Raw genomic sequence first — 15775 nt, 5'->3', positions numbered from 1 at the left:
CTTCTCCTTGGTGGAAAAAGAGGCCTATGCCCAGTAGTGGGATATTACAGACTGAAGTGATAATACTTACAAAAAGGTTCTTACGAAATGTGTAATTGGGCAAAAAATTGGAAAACTACAATAACAGTTAACAACCCATTAAACTTCACGCGTCCGATGACATTTCTTGCATTTGACAGTTCGCGCGCCGTTATTTAATAATAGATATATTTATTCCTTGTTTATATATACAGTATTTTAAATGTTTTTGTTGCTTTAAGTTATGGGTTAATCAAAAATATTATTTCTTTATTCTTCAAAATTCTGAAATCGTAACCTCTAATTGACCGACCAATCTCCTTCGTGTTTTCTCCAATCTACGTGACACTGATGAAATAATCTGTGCTATCTTGGCACTAGTAAAAGCCATCAATTGTAAACAATAAGTTATTCCAGTTCAAATAGAAATATTCATAGTTGAGATAGGACTACAGCAGTCGCGTCGGCTAATATTAAATAAAGATATGTTATATTTTTTAAGATAACAAATTAGGTTTTACCGTGACGCGGTCACAAGGAAATACCTACTCTTATCATTTCGTGTATATCGATACTCAGATTATTTTTGCATAATATTTCGAAATATTTTAAAAATCGAATATATGTTCTATTTGATATTTCATTTTAAATCGGAAAGGAAGGTGCTTTAATTTAATAACAAAATTAAAAAAAAAGACTTCATTCTTTTTAAAAGTACATTTGCCTTTGTAAAAGTACTTTTGAAATGTAACTTTTACTGAGGGAATATTTTGTTCAACATCTGAAGAAGTCAGACTAGGAAAGTACCTCGATCTTACAGAAGATCACAGCTGAATAATACTGTTTTCAAACAATGTTGTGTTCTTGTGTTGAGTAAGGTGACCAGTGCTCTATGTTGTATTGGGGAAGAGTCGGCAACGCGCTTGCGATGCTTCTGGTATTGCAGGTTGTTGTACATTGTTTTTGTTTCACTTTTAATCACCTAATTTTTGTTTACAAATAAATAATAAATTAACTTAAGTACGTTAAGTAAAAAACAGAAAATATAGTTTTATTTTTCCATTACAAATGCAATTTGATCACTAATTATCCATTCATTCACAATTTCTGAATATTTTATTCATTTTAGTCTATATCTACACTTATTTGCTAGTTATCATATATGTACACTTATTTCCTAGTTACCATATATTAACACATTAAAAAAAAAAAAAAAACTGTCAGCGTCGGACCACGTCCTAGTTTTACTAGGCAGTCATAGAACTGTCGACTGTAGTTTTTATTACAAATCGCCTGTGGTATTAATATAATTATAATGCATGTGGATGTCAATTTTTAAATAAAATGAAAAATACGGTTATTATATTTCATTCGGAATTAATAATGCTAAGATTTGTATTTGCTTTTACAGAACATTTATTTAACACTGCATGCACTAAGCGTTGAGACTTTTATCACTATACAAAAATATTTAAATTAAATAAATATTACACTTATTTACTTATGATGATAATTTAAAATCATTTGCATTAAAAAGACTTAAAAATGTCCATGAATTGTTCATATTAAATGGCTTCACTAATATTATGTAAAGGAAGATTTTGTAGTTTTTCTTTAAGAGAATGCTACGTTATCAAATGTCAAATGATATAAGCCTGCATTTTAATACGAGGAAACGCAACAAACAAAGTCAAAATCCACGCGGGCGAAGCGACAAGCGAACAACGTATTAAATAAAAGACTTGTGTAGTTTAAATTGATTGATAATGATTTTTATTATTATGATTTCAATTTGATTCGTAAGTTTTTAATGTGATAGGTATATAAAAATTAATATTAATTGTGAAACTTAGTCCGATTCGAAATGTAGGATGCTACATCCTGTCAAAAAAAAAAAAAAAAAAACTGGAAAGAAAAATTTCTCGTACTCTCATAAAAATTATCATAATTTTTTGTAATAAAATAATATTGTGTTTGTTCTAAAAAATCAAGTTCAAATACGCATTGTTAGGGATAACTCAAAAACTAATCATCGAATTTCGTTCAAATCTAAATGTAACCATTCGATAAGCACTATCTTTAAATAAAATAATCATTAAAATCGATACATCTAGTAAAAAGTTATAACATGATAAATAAATAAAAAATACCGTCGAAATGAGAACACCCTCCTTTATTGAATCCGATATAATAAGTCACATGTCCTGTGTGAAAGAAACACACACATACATATTTGTACATTACATGAATTCGACATCATTTTAATGGCGATGGGTGATTATAATACAGCCTGACTAGGAATATTTCAGCCAAGTAAAAATAATTGTGTTTGCTCGCAAACGTAAAAAAAACCGACTTCAATTACATCGACGAGTAATACAACGTAGATCGACGCAAAAATAGTCAAGTAACTACGCGTTATCAAAGATTACTCAAAAAGTAGTTATCAGATCTCAATAAAATTTATGTTATTTATTATATGTGACCACATGACAAACATCAGCTTTCGATTAAATTAAAAATTATCAAAATCGGTACACCCAGTAAAAAGTTATTGCGGATTTTCAAGAAGTTCCCTCGATTTCTCTGGGATCCCATCACCAGATCCTGGTTTCCTTCATCATGGTACTAAACTAGGGATATCTTCTTTCCAACAAAAAAAAGAATTATCAAAATCGGTACACCCAGTAAAAAGTTATTGCGGATTTTCAAGAGTTTCCCTCGATTTCTCTAAGATACCATCATCAGATCCTGGTTTCCTTATCATGGTACTAAATTTGGGATATCTCCTTTCCAACAAAAAAAGAATTATCAAAATCGGTACATCCAGTAGAAAGTTATGCGGTATATTACAACGTAGGTCGACGAAAAAAGCGTCAAGTAAAAACGCATTATTAGGTATAACTCGAAAAGTAGTTGTTAGATCTCAAATAAATTTAAATGGGACCAATTGGCACACACCACCTTTCGATTAAAATAAAATTTGTCGAAATCGGTCCACACGATCAAAAGTTCTGATGTAACATACATAAAAAAAAAAAAATACAGTCGAATTGAGAACCTCCTCCTTTTTTGGAAGTCGGTCAAAAACCAAAGTAGATGTAATGTAATTTTTATCTATTAAACACATGGGTGTGTTTTTTTTTATATTTTGGATTAGACAATACGCTTTATTATCGTTTAAATAAATTTAATTACCGTCAATATAATTTTTGGCTGGCTGTAATGAATGAATGAATATAATTTTTTAAAAAATCATATAAATATATCATCATTACAGCTTATACAGTCCACTGCTGGACATAGGCCTCCACAAGTTTACGCTAAAAATAAGGTGAACTCATGTGTTTTGTTCATAGTCACCACGCTGGGCAGGCGGGTTGGTGACCGCAGGGCTGGCTTTGTCGTACCGAAGACGCTGCTGCCCGTCTTCGGCCTGTGTATTTCAAAGCCAGCATTTGGATGGTTATCCCGCTATCGGTCGGCTTTTCTTTAGTACCGTAGCCACACAGTACATACATATAAATATAACTCTACAGTAAAACCAGAGGAACATGGCCGTCGGTCGATAGAGCGCGATCAACATAAAAAATCACGGCGTTCTTACACCCAAGCTCATCACACCGAACCTCCCAACCCGCTCCCTCCCACCACCCTGGGCGTGTGACGTCAGTGGGCGGGGCCACGCCCTAGGGGTAGCATGTAGCTTAGTTAAGGTTATGTTCGGTTAAGTTACGTGTTATAATCCCATTTTATGAGTATCTAGATAGTTATTATACATGCTTGATATCATAATAGTGTTGTGTTGCTAAATCAAAATTAAACAATAAATTTACCCTAAGGTTGTCTGGAAGAAATCGCTCTTAGCGATAAGACCGCCTTTGTACATCTTTCTTCATATGTATTTTTTTGTAACGTTACTTTGTAGTGTACAATAAAGAGTATTTATTTATTTTTATTATTATTAAATTTAGATGACAATGATTCAAATTTTTATTGTATTAAAAAAGTACTGTTTGGCAATTATGAATGATAAAATATTATCAGGTAATCCACCATGACCTCGGTCACAGAAGTCGAATTTCATATCAACGTTATCAATCACATTTTGATAAAATCTATTTCTTTAATCATTTCACGAATTTTTAGAGAAAAATTTAAATAATAGAATAATAATTTTATAATTTAATTTTTTTATGTTTTAATTTTTAATTAATTAGTAGATTTATATTGATTTACAAACAATGTTCTTGTTGAATAATTGTGTTTGCTCGCAAACGAAAAAAAAAAACCGACTTCAATTACATCGACAAATAAATACAACGTAGGTAGACGAAATAGTTGTGTTTGCTGGCAAACGAAAAAAACCGACTTTAATTACATCGACAAGTAATACAACGTAGGTAGACGAAATAATTGTGTTTGCTGGCAAACGAAAAAAACCGACTTCAATTACATCGACAAGTAATACAACGTAGGTAGACGAAGAAATAGTCTAGTAAATACGCATTATCAAAGATTACTCATAAAGCACAAATACAAATTGTTGAATAAAGAAAGCATAATCAAAATCGATACAACCATTAAAAAATTATAACACGTGAAAAAAAAAACATTCGTCACTCATGCAGCCACTCCTTTTTACAAGTAGGTTAAAAATAATGTTTATAAGACAAAGCAATACTGTTTGAGTTTTTATTTATTTACTTAACACACTTACAATATACATATTACGACATATTTAGTAAATACAATAAGTGCCACATTCAATGATACTCTTATCGATGACAAGTATGCAGCATTGACTAGAAATCATGCAATTATATTTCGGATTAACGCTAAACATAATCTATATAACTCTAATTACAAGTAAATATTAAAAAGTCTAAACAGTTTATAAAAGGACAACAATAAACAATAAAAATCATGATTAACTGACTTACTGAAAACGGGAAGCGAATTTGGCGAATAACTGTTGGTAAGTAGTTTTTTTTAAGTAAGGGATAACACAGCTCCACTACCACCTTTGAACTTAAAAAGTCAACCGATAGTGGTATAACCATCCAACTGCTGGCTTTGAAATACACAGGTCGAAGATGGGCAGCAGCGTCTTCGGTGCGACAAAGTTAGCCCTGCGGTCACCAACCAGCCAGCCCTGCGTGGTGAATATGGACAAAACACATGAGTTCACGCCATTTTTGGCGCAAACTTGTGGAGGCCTATGTCCAACAGTGGACTGCGATAGGCTGAAGTGAAGTAATTTTTTAAAGCAAAAAATTATTCCCCCTTCTCTTCCCGTGGGTGTCGTAAGAAGCGACTAAGGGATAACACAGTTCCATTACCACCTTGGAACTTAAAAAGCCAACCGATGGCGGAATAACCATCCTACCGCTGGTTTTGAAATACACGGACCGAAGACGGGCAGCAGCGTCTTCGGTGCGGCAAAGCTAGCCCTACGGTCAGCAACCAGCCTGCCCTGCGTGGTGACTATGGGCAAAACACATGAGGTTACGCCATTTTTGGCGCAAACTTGTGGAGGCCTAATGTAAAAAATTATGGAACGAAGTTCCATTACATTTAGTGACTCTCTGATAATTGGGGATCGTTTACCAATATTAGTTCTGACTGGTGGTAAATAACGTTTTTCGTTTGAGTTACAAATTACGTGGACGTCTTAAACGTCTCTTGGGAGAGGTAGTCATATACGAAATTATAAATCGTTCAGCTGACTTCTAAGATGAAAACGGAGAAAAGGTGATGCGCAAAAAAATTTGTTGTTTCTTTATCGGAGCTACATACAATACTTTCCAACTCCATTCTCTTGAGCATGGATGATTGGTCTTTCTTCTTCTGTTTGAAATAACTCCAAAAATAATTGGAATTTTTCTTAATTAGACTGAGTTTTGTTTTTATGAATTATCCGCCAACCCGCATTGGAGCGGCGTGGTCGATTAAGCTCAATCCTTCTCCTACATGAGAAAGAGACCTATGTTCAGTAGTGGGATATTACAGACCGAAGCGCGAAATATCTGCTACGAGCGTAAATCGAATCGAAAGTAAAGCTTCCACCGATTCGGAATGTTTATTCTGCAAGGAAGAATTGGCACACAAGCTATACTAGCAACTAAGTCATCAGAAAAATTATATATCGTACTGTAGTTGTCAACTCCTGGCTTTGAAATATACAGGCGGAAGACGGGCAGCAGCGTCTTCGGTGCGACAAAGCCAGCTTTGCAGTCATCAACCCGCCCGCCCAACATGGTGACTTTTGGCGCGAACTTGTGGAGGCCTATGTCTAGCAGTGGACTGCGATAGGCTGAAGTGATGATGTGTCCCGAATAGTAATAGAATCCACAATCGCAGACGTTTACGTAACAAGACGCGCCACTAACCTAGGTCGTCTAAATGATTGTAGAACAAGTAAAAATAAATACAAATAGTAACTAGTTATAATTACGACTCGTCCATCCGCCTTATATTACACATAGACTAAGATACATAGAATAAGGTACATAGAATAAGGTACATAGAATAAGATACATAAAATAATTCATAGAATAAGCAAGAGACGCAAACTCAGCGTCTGGTCCCCCCCCCCCCCTGACATCCGCTGGGCCCAAGACTGTAGTAGTTAAGCAGAGACATTAAAGCCTCCAAATCGGTTACATGTCTTTCATTTTTTTTATTTAAGTTAATAATTAATAATTAATTAGTATAAATGGTTATCAAAACGCTCCGAAACCAAAAGTATACTATATTTGCTCTTACCTCACCTCACACATCACACATTTAGGCAAGTTCAATAAGAACAAAAACACAAAAATAATTGTCATTATTTTGTAAAACGAATAAGTTTCTGATGCTTTATTTTATCATGATTATTTTTTGACTATTATGCTAATGGAAGAGCGGAGTCTCCCGGTACAGGTAACAATATGCTTAAAAGGAGGCTCCAATCACAAGTGGATTTTTGAAAGAAACTTTTGTAATAAATAAAATTTATTATTAATATTATGTAATTATAGATAGATAATTTTACGCATAAAGATTATTTTACGTAGAATAATGCTTACACTTCTTTATACCTGTTATCTGATTAAATACATCACAATGTCTACGTTTTGAGTAATCTTTGATAACTTGAATTGACTTGACTATTATTTCGTCTACCTACGTTGTATTACTTGTCGATGTAGTTGAAATCGAAATTTTCGTTTGCTTGTGTGTTTTCTCAAAGATTTATCCTGGTTGATGATTCTTTTGATGTGACAACGTCTAATAAATCGATGAACGCCGGTTGCATGGATGAAAAAACATGACTAGTTGTAGCGTTACGCGCAGTGTCCCGTTACTCTCATTTTACGCTTGCGTTGCATCTATCTCTCTCTCACTCGATTGTTCAATGCGTCCGAGGAGATGTTTTGTTATGATGTTGTTACGTTGAAACTATCGTCCGTAAACTAACTTTACAGACAACCAATTTTTTTTAATCGATATTAGTGCATGGCATGTGGTCAAATTTAAATTTTATTTGTAATCTGACGAGCAGTTTTGAGTTATCTTATACTATTAAACGAGTAATTTTTATATATATATATATACTAGCTGTGCCCGCGGCTTCGCCCGCGTTGAAATCAGTGTGTCACAAAGTTTTCCCGGCACACTTCCAGTTAAACTCTCATTATAATCGGCTTAGCCGTTCCGTAAACCTTCCTCTTGAACCGCATGAAAATTCGTTCAGTAGATTTTGAGGAAATCGATCACATACACTTTTGGGGACTTTGTTTTATAATACACTAACTGTTGCCCGCGACTACATCCGCGTGGTTATGAAGATATGCATTACTATTAAGATGTTTAACGCATTTTTTTTATTTCAGTCACTTGAAATGCTTATCACACTGAGTAACTTTTTAAAAGGCACAATTTAGTATAATTTAATACTTGTTTTTATAAAACCTCTCTATACACCACATTTTTAGTTTTATTTTCAGGCTGTATATGTTTCATACAAACTATCAACCCCAATTAAGCCCCCTTAGCGGTGGTATATCGCTAAATCTCTCTACTCTACTACTATTATCTACTAACTATAATCTACCTCCCTGCCAAATTTCATCTTTATCCATCCTAGATGGATGGACCTTCCAGCTGTTTTTGGGTTCTCGTGATGAGTGAGTCAGTGACCTTTCTCTTTTATATATATAGATTACGATGTATTATTTGGACACCTCCTCACCATCTATAGAGCATATATTTTAAATTTCAAGTCTCTTACTTCAAAGACATAGAACTTTCATACAAATTTCCAACCCCCGTTTTATCCCCTTAGGGGTCGAGTTTCGTAAAATTTGTTCTTAGCGGATGCTTACGCTCTATAAGGAACCTACCTATCAAATGTCAAATTATATATATATATATATATATATAATCTGAATTTCGAAAACGGCTTCAACGATTTTCATGAAATTTAGTATGCAGGGAATTTCGGGGGAGATAAATAAATCTAGCTAGGATTCATTTTTAGAAAATGTCGTCTTATCCCTGTTTTTAGGCAGTGAAAAAATGGCTACAATATCGTTAGAATACGAAAGTAAATTTCGCAACTGTCAATAAAGTTGTAACAGTTCAGGGGAAATCGGCCGGTTGCGATCGACCGAAATGTTCATGGTTCAAATCCTTGTTTCCAAGATCGATTATCATTTTTTCTTTTTTTTTCTAATTGCACTCTCTTCTCGTGGGTGTCGTAAGAGGCGACTAAGGGATAAAATAGTTCCACTACCACCTTGGAACTTAAGAAGCCGTCCGATGGCGGGATAACCATCAAACCGCTGGCTTTGAAAGACACAGGCTGAAGACGGGCAGCAGCCTTCGGTGCGACAAAGCCAGCCCTGTGGTCACCAACCCGCCTGCCCGGCTGAAATGATGATGATGATGATGATGCCTTAAGACACAGTCCTATTGTTAGTTACATTGGAAATCTTCAACTACGTTAGTATTACTTATAGCTATACTTTGCTTCACCTCTACGACAAAGTGTTCTAAGCTATAGGTTCGACAAGTTTGGTACAAAATATGTTTAGAATTTTATTAGTACTGATCCTATTACAGTCGGGAAGCGTTGGCTTTTTCGAAATTACAAAAAGTCTTTGTATTTAGCCATACCAAACGTACAGACAAAATCATCTAAACCACGCAGACGAAGACAAGAGCGAAAAGCTAAGCAAATTTGTAAAGTATCGAATAAAATGAAACAAACTTGTTTTAATTATATAGATACACATTTTTATCGACCGTAAAAAATTTTTTATTCACAATGAAACAACAAAAATAAAAAAGTTGGGGTAGCAAAAAATTTACATCTAAATATTGGGTACATTAGTGTTATCCAGCAATCTTAACTTGGTCACAATATTTATTAACACTAAACCCTAATGTCTCGGTAGAGATTACCTTCCCATTATATCGTCAGCTTTATTTAATATCCACAAATAAACGTGACGACGCGTTTGCGCAATGTTGCGGGTTCCATCCCCGCACTTGACAAACATTTGTACTGGCCATACAGATGTTTTCCGTGGTCTAAGTGTTTGTGCAGTCCTTGTGGGTCTTCCCACCATGCCTCGGAGAGCACGTTAAGCCGTCGATCCTGTTTGTTATCATGTACACCTGATAGCGATCGTTACTCTCAGTAGAGAATATATTCGCCAACCCTCATTGGAGCAGCGTGGTGGATTACGTTCTGATCCTTCTCCTACATGGGAAAAGAGCCCTATGCCACGAGATATCACAGGCTGAAGCAAAAAAACGTTTATTAAAATATGTATGTATATTATAAATCTCTCGAAGAGATATTATTTGTATCGTCGCTTTTCTATGCCCTGGCCTATACCCAAAGGTTGTCTGGAAGAAATCGCTCTTTTAGCGATAAGACCGCCTTTGTACATCTTCCTCTAATTATACTACTTTTGTTTGTATGTTTTAATGGTGTGCAATAAAGCATATTATTATTATCATTAAGTTTTTTATATGTTATATACATTTTTCGTCGTTTCAGAAATCAAGGTCAAAATTCATGTTAAAGCAGATAAGCTATCTTAAAAGCTTGTTAAAGCAAAAAGCTCTGTCAATAAAAGCTTATCAATATTCACTCGTAATAAATTTCTGCACAGAGTAGCTTTTTTATACCACACGTATTTTTTTTTTCTTTTACAAAGTCGGTAGTTTAATACTAACATTATATAGAGGTAGATAATTTACTTAAAGGTTTATGATCTTTGGACTATTTGGCCAATTAAAAAAAATACCAACAGATTATACAATTGAGCCTGTAGCACCTCACTGTTGGTCATGGGCTTCTTTCTCCAAGTAGGAGAAGGATGGAAGGTAAATCCATAACATTGCTCGACTGCGAGTTGGCGGATATATTCTCTATTAGGTATGAGTAGCCATCGCTATCAGGTAATTATGATATGGACGAAAGTGCACTTCGAGGCAAGGTAGGAAGACCCACGAGGAGAGACAACCGGATCGGAAGGAAAAATTAGTACAAAAATGTAACTACCATTCCGAGCTGGAATCAAACATGCGAACTTCCGGTGTTAGGTGCCTACATGCACCTCTACACCAGATTATTTCTGACATAAAGTGTTTAACTGTATCGGCGCTGCGATGCTTTCACCTCCGCTACGTGGTCGAAATCCCACGATCACGCACTAAGCGCTTTGCTTCCTCGTTCCTAATACGCACCGCAAAAATTTGGAATGCCCTTCCGGCTTCCGTTTTCCCAACTAACTAAAGCTTAGGTATCTTTAAAGTAAGAGTGAATAGGCATCTTCTAGGCAAGCGCTAGTCTTTAAAAAAACTTAAGTTAAGGTTATGTTAAGCTAATAGTGAAAACTTTACTGATTTCTGTTATTACTGATTTCAGTTATGTAATTAGTCATAATATAATAATGTAATATAAAACTGTATGTTCCCAAAACAAAAATATAATAAGTTAAAAAAAAAAGAAAAAAAAAACCAGTCGGGATGCTCCAGAATTAAAGGAAAATATTTCCTACTGTGCTCCACGTCAATATATAATTTCTCTGTTATACATTTGTCTGTGTACGTTATTAATTTAGAAAACAATCAGTCACCGTAGTCAGTCAGTATATTTGTATTATTAGCTCACTGGACGTTGATAGACGACAACGCTTCTAAATAAATGTAAGATTACTAATTATTATATTATTTTAATTATTATTTTTGTTACTATAACAATAATATAAAGAGGTTAATATTATGGGAATAGTGTTTGAGGAATTATGCAATGCATTTTAATAATAACCAATCGAATATAATTTATATTTGCACAATTAGGACCTGTGTCACCATCAACGCTATTTGACATATGACGGTATTCAACAGGTAAAAGTTGGTAAAAGCGTATAATATGCTTTTTTACCATCGAACTCCAATGTATTTATGGGATATTTCTATTCAGAATTTTAAATCTAAAATTAATTTCTTAATTGAGGCGAAACAGGTCCCTGATGGCCTAATTTAGATCCTGCTGTGAAAGTCAATTCGTAACTTATGCGGAGGACAAATTTTACATTAATTATATTTATATTAATTTTTAATCAGTTTTAACTATTTACCAGCCAAATGTTCTGCAGTAAATTCTAATGTTGTAAAATATTGAGACATGTTAATTTCTTTTTAACTAATAAACTCAAAATGAAACTATTAGAAAACTAGAAATCAAATAAAAATGTTTATTTCGCCTTTTTATCCGAAAGCTGGTGCTTTTCATGAGATCCCATTTCGATCGATATCTGACGAGAACCCTCTATTTAGTATTATCATTACTTCAGCCTATCGTAATCCCCTGCTGGACATAGGCCTCCACAAGTTCGCGCCAAAAATGGCGTTAAATTATGTGTGTTGCCCATAGTCACCACGCTGGGCAGGCTGGTTGGTGACCGCGGGACTGGCTTTGTCGCACCGAAGACGCTGCTGCCCGTCTTCTATTAGGCGTTATAACTATTTAATATTCTCTTTTCAATGTAGATTAAAGTCGATAATCGATTGAGAAAAACTCGATTATCATAAGTGTACTTAAAAACAACATTCTTTAAAAGAAAAGTTCATGGACCATTATATCAACCGAATAAAACGGGCGGATCGTTGTAGCATATAAAAATACATAGCTCATACCAAAGTACATAAGCATTATGTAATGAAAACTTCGATCAATACTTGATTTCTTGTCTCTTTCTAACGAACTCTATCTTTCTCTCTCCCACACCTATAGAGCCTTTATGGGAACGAATGTTTTAGGATTTTAAACTCTATTTTTGTTACTCTAAAGATTATTATTGATTTTTAATATGTTTTAAATTCAATTTCTAACTGAAAATTAGCTGTGGCAAAGGCAGTGGTATCCTTAGCATAACCTTAAAACTTACAAAAGAAAACCTTTGTTGGTGTGTATAAAATAAAAAAATTATGACATAAGTATCATTTAGGCAGTAACTTCCCCTTTTCTTAGTGTAGAAAATTAAAGAACGTGTCGGAATAGTTTTTATTTTTAATCTACACGTAAAAAATAAAAATAAATAAATAACTGACCGACTCGCAATCTTTAAAATGAAAAACATTAATCAAAATTAAAATAAGATTACTTCAAATAGGCTTTCAAAGCACCTTCGAATCGTCATCTTTCAAATTAAAATTTGAATTGTTGTTAAAAGTGAAGCTACCACAGAGAAGAACCGGCGAGAAACTCCGCAGTTGGTCTTTATAACCGACTTCCAAAAAATGAGAGTCTCGATTCGATTGTTCTTTATGTATGTTACCTCAGAACTTTTGACAGAATGAACCGATTTTGATTTTTTTAAATTGAAAAGTGGTGCTTGTCATGTGGCCCCCATTAAATTTAAAAAGAAAGATTCGAGTTAAATAAATATAATATAAATATCTTATAACATACACACACGGTCGTCTGTTCCTATGGTAAGCAACTTAATGCTTGTGTTATAGTTAACAGCCGATTGGTATAGCTACATATTTTTTACTATCTAATAACGCGTATTTACTTGACTATTTTTAAACGGTTTTATTTAGCTCAGCCCGTTTGTTTTATTTATTTTTTATTATTTATTCTTGGGTCAAATTTAGTAATTCAAATTTCACCCTCTTCCTGTCAACCGATTAATCTGAAATTTTGTATACACTTTGGATTTTGGTGACAATACAATTATGTTTATTCATTATCATTATAAATTAAAGATGGCCGCCGCTACAAAATGGCGGATAATTTATGTTTTATTAATCCCATCAATATGGGTATCAAATGAAAGGGCTCAACAAGCAGAATACAATATACTATAAAAAATTGAAATCCAAGATGGCGGCCGCTACAAAATGGCGGATAACGTAGGTTTTATCAATCCCATCAATATGAGTATCAAATGAAAGGGCTCAACAAGCAGAATACAATATACTATAAAAAATTGAAATACAAGATGGCGGCCGCTACAAAATGGCGGATAACGTAGGTTTTATCGATCCCATCAATATGGGTATCAAATGAAAGTGCTCAACCAGTATAATCAATGTACTATATAAAATTAAAATCCAAGATGGCGGCCTCTACAAAATGGCGGATAACTTAGGTTTTATCAATCCCATCAACATGGGTATCAAATGAAAGGTCTCAACAAGTAGAATACAATTTACTATGCAAAATTGAAATCTAAGCTGGCCGCCGCTACCAAATGTCTGATAACAATTTTTTGTCAATCCCACCAATATGGGTATCAAATAAAAGGGCTTGACAAGAAGAATACAGTGCACTATACAACCTCAATATTTAAGATGGGCCTTGCAATAATGAAGCACTAAATGAATTAAACAGAATGCGAAATAAAAACTAAAAACTAGAAAATAAAAATAGGTAAAAAAACTTTTTAAGTTAAACGGTTTTATGTTAAACATACATTGCAATGTTTAAGATAAATGTACTAAAAACCAAAAAATAATAAAATAGATACAGTCGTGGGAATTATAAACATATGCATAGACTAGACTAAAATAAAACCGTGGGGCACGTCAATTGTCTACAAATTATCGACTTAATGTGCGATAGAAGAATCGTTTAATTCGTCGTTAAAATAGGCAGTTGGCCCGCAGACGGTGAGGAAATTACTTACTATTTTCTTGCTCATGGAAATTCCAATAGTTATACACTCCATGTAAATAAAAGAGATGTTTCAACTAGTTTATCGTTGGACATTCACACTGCTGGCTGGCGAGGAATCGTTTCACTGCTCGTAGTTTGTCTTTAATCGACAAAACATATGATAAAAGTACTACTCGCTCACCACTATGAAACCCTAAAACTCGCTTATAATCGAGCTTGCTAGCTTGTTTCCACATTCTAGCCCTACTTATCACACGTCCATCTTTGTCGGTTGAACAACTGCCTAATTATAGTGTAACATTACAAAACAAACATTTTAATCAACGATTGTAGACAATTGACGTGCCCCACGGTTTTATTTTAGTCTAGTCTATGCATATGTTTATAATTCCCACGACTGTATCTATTTTATTATTTTTTGGTTTTTAGTACATTTATCTTAAACATTGCAATGTATGTTTAATATAAAACCGTTTAACTTAAAAAGTTTTTTTACCTATTTTTTTTCGTCTACTTACGTTGTATTACTTGTCGATGTAATAAACTGAAACCATTTTTTTCCGTTTGCGAGCAAACACAATTATAAAAAAAAAACTGTTTTAATACAAAGGTAACATCTTGCATGAAATACAGCGTCACTAAGTCCGCACTCATCATTTACCTGCACCGCATAAGTTTTCATGTATTAAACTAATTCTGTATCTAATAATAATAAATCAACTAAAATTCCGTAAAACTACTCGTAAATTATGAAATATTGTTTTTTTTTTTATCTTATATCAATTAAAATGAATGTTGCTAAGCGCATAACTCGAGAATGGTTCAACTAATTCGGCTAATTTTTTTTTGTATGGCCCACGAAAGGTTTTAATAAATAAATAAAAAAAAAAATGTATATAAATAAAAATCTATTAACTTTTGACAGAACGAAGTCTGTCCGGGCAGCTACTAACTTAATAAAACATTTTAATTGCAATAATTGTAATATATAAAACAATATTTATCATAAGACGCTCATTTTGTAACAAAAATTATAAAAAACATGACACATTACAGTGACAAATGATATATATAGATGTTATAACCATCATATTTGCTATGAAATAATTTTGTTTTGGTATTGGTTTTCAATTTCTTCTAAATTAAATACTTTTTTCCCATACTATAAACGTAGATTAGGGGTCGTTCATTTATCACGAGACTTTAGCAACTTTTTAACCCCCCCCCCCCCCCTCTCCTATACCTAAAAATCACGTTTATTCATTTTGTGCAAAGTACATTGAAATTCTCAGAATTTTTATTCAGAATAATTATATTTAAATACAGGTTATAATCTGATTAAATTTTGTAAAATTATGTGTGATGATACAAATTTCTAATCTCAGTTGTTGTTTTATTACTGCCAACACTGCCAATCCACAATTATAGTCGCATTATTACATAGTATAAGACAAAGTCGCTTCCCTCTATATATGCTTAGATCTTTGAAACTATGCAATGGATTTTGATGCGATTTTCTTCGGTAAATAGAGTGATTCAAGAGGAAAGTTTATATTTATAATACAT

This window comes from Melitaea cinxia, chromosome 29 (genome assembly GCF_905220565.1).
Source record: "Melitaea cinxia chromosome 29, ilMelCinx1.1, whole genome shotgun sequence".
NCBI classification, from domain to species: domain Eukaryota; kingdom Metazoa; phylum Arthropoda; class Insecta; order Lepidoptera; family Nymphalidae; genus Melitaea; species Melitaea cinxia.
Note: the sequence above shows the minus strand (reverse complement) of the source record.